Source organism: Triticum urartu, chromosome 2, assembly GCF_003073215.2.
Source record: "Triticum urartu cultivar G1812 chromosome 2, Tu2.1, whole genome shotgun sequence".
Lineage (NCBI taxonomy): Eukaryota > Viridiplantae > Streptophyta > Magnoliopsida > Poales > Poaceae > Triticum > Triticum urartu.
Window position 1 is genome coordinate 546,992,122 of NC_053023.1, and position 7,069 is coordinate 546,999,190.

Sequence of the window (7,069 nt, forward strand, 5' to 3'; positions counted from 1 at the left end):
GTGGCTATCACGCACTGCTCGGGCGAACCGCATTCACCAAGTTCAATGCGGTACCGCACTACGCATACCTTAAGATCAAGTTGTCAGGCCCTCGAGGAGTAATTACGGTCAATGGAAACACCGAACGCTCCCTCCGAACGAAGGAGAACACGGTGGCCCTTGCAGTGGAAGTACAAAGCAGCCTCTCCAGGCAGTTCTCCAGTCCGGCCATTAAACGACTGGACACCGTCAAGCGCGCCCGGAGTAACCTACAACAAGACCGCCTGGCATGATTCGAGCAGGCGTAGCAACGCGGCCCCAACCCCAGCCCTTGCAAAAATGCGACACCAGTACTTCGCGTACATAACTACGCTCTAGAAATACCATGGGTATAGGGGGAGGGGCACCATCACGGCACGCCAGAAACACGGCTTAAACCGCACCAGGGGCTGCCAATTTTTAATTTTCTCTTACTTTCAGGACTCCACTCTTCGGAAGGCCTGTTCGGTAGTTCAATTGCCGCATAAACGATGCAAGAACCAGGGAAGCACACAAGCCACGCCGCATTATGGAACTCCCAGGTGGTCTCTATCACGAGCAGTATACCTGTTTCGCATACTATTTCGCAGCTTGCCCCTGGAATGGACATGTTAAATAGTCCAACCTTTTGCTTATCGCATTATTTGTATCGTTCTGCTTTGATCGCAGCCCTTTTTAATAAACAATGCATTGCTTTTGTCTATTTTTGCATTACTCTTTTTTTAATATATGTTCCTTAATGACATGTTGCACCCGTACACTTTGGTACGGCCAAAATACGCTAGGGGCTTTAGTACCCCTCAATATGGTGTGAGAAGTCCGAACACTTTAACAAGTGCGGCACCCCGAACTTATAGCATTATATGCATCGGCTCGGAATCATGTCTTGGGTCAATAGTTGGGTTTGCACGGCTCCTATGTTTTGGTGCCTTACGTTCCGCTATATCGGCTAAGGTAGCACTAGGAGAACCACTGCGATTGTGCCCCAGTTGAGCTGGGTCGAGCACCTCAGTGGAGAAAGCTAAAACTGACTGACATGATGAAGCGAGAGCTGGTCGCTGTTCGAGAGGTTTTTCGAGTCCCTAAAGACTTATGCCCCTTAGAGCGAGGAGTCGGCTCTGTCCGGCCAAGGCGTGGATAGCGCCCCGAACTCGGTCTTCTGAATACCAGGGGCTTCGCCAAAATTTAAAATTATAGAATTCTATGGCTAAGTGAGAGTGTTCACGCATTATAGTCCGATTGCCTTGTTCGTTGGGCTGAGCGCCTCCCTCGAAGGACCCAAACATGGGAAAAAGAGCGCTCAGGTTTATCCCCGAACACCCCAGCACTAGTGGCACGGGGGCAGAAGCCGACGACTCGCCATCTCTCAGAATTGATAAATAGCCGCATAGAAGGTAATATTTTAAATTCCAACAGCATTGCTTAGCGCATATGAACAAGTTTTCAGCGCACAGGACAAAATGAGCAAGTTTCACTCAAAAATTACATCCCTAGAACATTCATCCGCCACAAGGCAGACACCCTTCAGAACATCCTTATAATAATTCTCGGGCTTGCGATGCTCTTTCCTCGGCGGTGGCCCGTCCTTCACAAGCTTCTCAGCATCCAGCTTGCCCCAGTGCACCTTAGCACGGGAAAGGGCCCTACGGCACCTTCAATGCAGACGGAGCGCTTGATGACTTCGAGCCTTGGACAGGCCTCCACCAGCAGCCGCACCAGCCTGAAATAGCTCCTAGGCAGAGCCTCTCTAGGCCACAGCCGAACTATGAGGCCCTTCATGGCCTGTTCAGCCGCCTTGTGGAGCTCGACCAGTTGCTTCAACTGGTCGCTCAGGGGCACGGGGTGTCCGGCCTCAGCATACTGAGACCAGAACACCTTCTCTGTCGAGCTGCCCTCCTCGGCTCGATAGAATGCGGCGGCATCAGACACACTCCGGGGAAGATCTGCGAACGCTCCTGGAGAGCTCCGGATCCGGGTAAGTAACAAGTAACTCACGTTTATGTGTTTGCTTTGCATAAAGAATGCCTTACCCGCCGCTATCTTCTTCACCTCATCCAACTCCTGGAGGGTCTTCTGGGATTCGGCCTTGGCAGACTTGGCATTTTAAATAGCCGCCGCGAGCTCGGACGCTCGCGTCTTTGAGTCAAGCTCCAAACTCTCATGTCTTTTCATGAGAACCTAGAGCTCTTGCTGCACCTTGCCAACCTGGGCCTCGTACTTCTCCCGCTCGGTGCGCTCCATGGCTGCCCTCTTCTCGGCCTCGACCAGCGCTTGCTTAAGGGTCGCCACCTCAGACGTGGCCCCTACAATAGCCACGATAATCCTGTCATTTTTTGCAATTGCACCTTTTTATATATATATTTAAACAAGGTATTTCTTACCTTCATTGTCCTCGAGCTACTTCTTGGAACGCCCGAGCTCTTGCTCGGATCGCTCGAGGTTCTGCTTTAGCGTGTCCACTTCCGCAGTCAGTGTGGCGGACGCAAGCAGAGAAGCCTGCATATGCATATTGACTCCTTTTTGTTAGACTCCTGCGAATTTTATTTGATCCTCTATTCGGCTTTTCTTCTCGAACGCCAAATGGAGCATCAGGGGCTACTGTCTATGTGGTAATATTATTTACACATTCTTTACTTGCCTCAAAGCCTGTTAAAAGGCCAGTACAAGCTTCAGTTAGTCCGCTCCTGGCGGACTAAACCTTCTGGACCACCGCACTCATAATGGTGCGGTGCTCCTCGTCGATGGAGGCGCCTTGGAGCGCCTCCAACAGATTGTCCGGCGCCTCCGGTTGGACGGGGATCACCGGCACGGTGGGCTTGCTCCTCTTGGAAGGAGGTCCCCCACCGGACTCTGGAACCTTTGAAGGTTCCGGAGCGGTGTCCGGCCTAGAGCCGGACTTGGAGCCCTGGGGGTTTTATCCCCTTTACTCCTGGAGTCTGGGAGGACGCCTTGCGGCGCCTCCAGGACCACCTCCTCCCGGCTTGGAACCTGTTGAGACAACACTTCGGCGTCGTCCGTAGGGCGGGGGGAGGAAGCCGTTGGAAGCGAATTCGCATCCGACGAGTCCAGTGAACCACTCGACGATGCGTCGAGCCGGTCTTTGGGTGGGCTGCATAATCATATTCGACATAAGGGAAAGCTTGCAATAAAGGAATACTATGAATTACTCGGGTATTCGGATACTTACGATTTCGCCAGGGGCTTGGCCCTGAGCGGCCACTCTTCTCCGCCGTCGTCGGCGTTGGTGGAGTAGTCCAGGGGAAGGGTTTTCCCCTTCTTGGACCCTTCGGCCTCCCCAGAGAGGGCGGCCTTCCTTTTCTTCTCTCCTCCCGCTGGAGGGGGAGAGGTCTCTTCTTCCTCCTCCTCGTCTTCACGGGAGGAATGCGCCTCGGAGCCGTCGGGTGATGAACCCGACACCTCCTAGCGCCGGGCACTCTTTCGAGTCCCCGTGGCCTTCTTCTTGGCCTTCTTCTCTAGCACCACATAGGGTGCCGGAACCAGCAGCTTCGCTAAGCGGGCATCAGATGGGTCTTCGGGCAAGGGAGCCGGACAGTCGATCTGTCCGGATTTCGCCTTCCAACTCTATCAAAGCAAGGGAGCTTAGATCCCACATTGAGTTAAACTATGGAAAACTAATACCCTGTGAAAGGTACAAACAACTTACCGCGCTAGCGTGACGCTGCGCGCTGAATCCGCGATCCTCGGTGGCGGATGCGGGAGCCTCGGCGCCCTTGAAAAGCACCTTCGAGGCATCTTTGTACGTAGTGTCAAAGAGCCTGCTCAGAGTTCGGTGCTGCGCCGAGTTGAACTCCCATAGATTGAAGGCTCGTTGTTGACACGGGAGGATCAGGCGGATGAGCATAACCTGGACTACGTTGACAAGCTTGAGCTGCTTGTCCACCAGGGTTTGGATGCATTTTTGCAGTCCTGTCACCTCTCCTTTGTTGCCCCACGACAGGCCCGTCTCTTTCTAGGACGTGAGCCGCGTTGGGGGTCCGGACCGGAACTCAGGGGCTGCGACCCACTCAGGGTCGCACGGCTCGGTGATGTAAAACCACCCCGATTGCCACCCCTTCAGGGTCTCCACAAAGGAGCCCTCGAGCCATAAGATGTTGGGCATCTTGCCCACCATGGCGCCTCCGCACTCCGCCTGGTTGCCGCGCACCACCTTCGGCTTGACGTTGAAAGTCTTGAGCCATAGGCCGAAATGGGGGCGGATGCAGAGGAAAGCCTCGCACACGACGATAAACGCCGAGATGTTGAGGATGAAGTTCGGGGCCAGATCATGGAAATCCAGGCCATAGTAGAACATGAGTCCCCGGACGAATGGGTGGATCGGAAAGCCCAGTCCGCGGAGGAAGTGGGGAAGGAACACTACCCTCTCATGGGGCCTTGGGGTGGGGAGGAGCTTCCCCTTTTCGGGAAGCCGGTACACAATGTCGTTACACAAGTATCCGGCCTTCCTCAGTTTTTTGATGTGTCCCTCCGTGACGGAGGAGACCATCCACTTGCCTCCCGCTCCGGACATGGCTGGAGAAGGTTGAGGTGGGGAGTGCGGACTTGGGCGCTGGAGCTCGAGTGTGCGAGAATGGATAAGCAAGGGAGGAAGAAGGCGTAGGTGAAAAGGTGGATCCTTATCCCCTTATATGGGTGGATGCAACTACGTGTCCGCACCAGCCTGGTAAAACTCGCTTATCTCCAAGCACCGTAATCAATGGCGCGGTTGGGTTACCCACGCCCGTATTGATGAGAATCCCGGAATAAGGGGACACAATCTCTGCTTTAACAAGACGTGCCAAGGAAACCGCCTCGCATGACGCGCTGAGGTGGGATAATGAAACGACTCGGATAAAGGCTTGGCCATGGTGTGTCACACTACGGAATACGTCAGCAGATTAGATTTGTGTAAATATTATTCTTTCTATGGCAATATGTGGAAACTTATTTTGCAGAGCCGGACACTATCTTTGTGTTCAAAATCTTCTATGAAGTACTTGGAGGAGGAACCCTCCTTGCAATGCCGAAGACAATCTGCGCGCCGGACTCGTCGTCATTGAAGCCTGGTTCAGGGGCTACTGAGAGAGTCCTGGATTAGGGGGTGTTCGGATAGCCGGACTATACCTTCAGCCGGACTCCTGGACTATGAAGATACAAGATTGAAGACTTCGTCCTGTGTCCGGAAGGGACTTTCCTTGGCGTGGAAGGCAAGCTGAGCGATACGGATATGTAGATCTCCTACCATTGTAACCGACTTTGTGTAACCCTAACCTTCTCCGGTGTCTATATAAACCGGAGGGTTTTAGTCTGTAGGACAACATACAGAAAAACAATCATACCATAGGCTAGCTTCTAGGGTTTAGCCTCTCCGATCTCGTGGTAGATCTACTCTTGTACTACCCATATCATCAATATTAATCAAGCAGGACATAGGGTTTTACCTCCATCGAGAGGGCCCGAACATGGGTAAAACTTCGTGTCCCTTGCCTCCTATTACCATCCGACCTAGACACACAGTTCGGGACCCCCTACCCGAGATCCGCCGGCTTTGACACCGACACCACCCCATTTACATATAAAGTTTGTTAAGTTTGGAGCTACGGTTATTTAGTTTTGAAATAAACCGTTTTAGCATGGCAATAGGCAAATTAAAGCAAACAACATTTTAAACATTTTTAACAAGGATGAAAGTTGCAAATTATTAAACTAGACGAAAATCTAGTCCTATTTCATATATAAAGTTTTTACATGTGATGCATAGATTGTTGAGTTTTAATATGCATGGAGTATGAGGGGTTTTCTGTAAAACATGTCTCTCTGAAAAAATAACTAAATTCGCAGAGCCTAAAAAATAGACTCTGGGCTGAAATCTGGTGGAACGGGCTGATCACATAGGGCCTGCAGGGGCGCGCGGAGCTGGGCCTCGCGGGCGAAGGGAGCTGGGCCTGCGCGGCTGAAGGGAGCTGGGCCTGCGCCTTGGTGCTGGGCCAGCCTTGCTGGAGGAAGCTCTGGGCCGGGGTGAGGCAAGAGGAGGCCCACGCACGGTTGCTGCGGCATCGTGCTCGCTCAACACGAGGCGCAGGCGAGCGGGCAATATGCTCGCTCTGAAGAACAGCGATAGCAACAGGTAAAACAGCGGCGCGATTGCAGGGACTTGGCGAGGCGACGCAGGCGGGGAACGACGGCGACCGAACGCGGGAACGGCGAGACTCCGGCGCGGCAGGGAGCTCAACGGACTGGGTCGAGCTGGAGGAGCTCGGGGCCTCAGGTGCGGGAGCAGAGGGGGCCGAGGCGCCATGGCAGGGGAACGGCAGCAGCGGCGGGGAAGCTTGGCGGCGCCAGGCGACGACAGGGAGGAGCGGAGGCGGTGCAATACGACTGGTCTCGCCGGAACCGCGAGCGGAGGCGGCGGGGCGGACCGGACTTGAGGAGGCCGGTTCGGGCCGATGCAGCCAACGGCACGCGGCGCGGTGAGGGACTTGCAGCGGCGGAGGAGGTCGGTCCTGGTTGTTGTCGCAGAAGGCGGGGTCACCGGGGTGCGTGTCATGTGGTGTCGGCGAGGTGCAGGCATCGGTGAGGGGTATATGGAAGGAGTGGGCGCGAGGAGCTCCTTCCCTCGGGCGCAGCGAGGCTGTGGCCTCGATCCCAAACTGGATCGAGTGCCGGCTGAGGAGGCTCTGGCAGGGACGAGACGACAGTGACAGGGACACTCGGGCATGGGGCTGCTCCATGGCGGCAGTGGTCGAGGTGGAGGCCTGCGGTGGCTGCCATGGCGTGGAGAGCACCTGTGAAGAGAGCCACGAGAGGGACGAAGTGAGGGGAGAACCAGAGAGGGAAAAGAGAGGTGTAGGGAGGGAGAGAACTAGGCGGCGAGGGCTCACCTTCTGGTGATGCTGGTCGGCGGAGGGAGAAGGGGATCCAGGAGGATCCCGATGTGGGATTTGAGGGTGGCGGCGGCGGATCCGAGGAGAACACTGTGGCTTTGGTTGGCTGGAGGATTGGTTCGGCGTGGAATCTGAGGAAGTGAGTGGCGGCGGTGGGATGGATCCCTAGG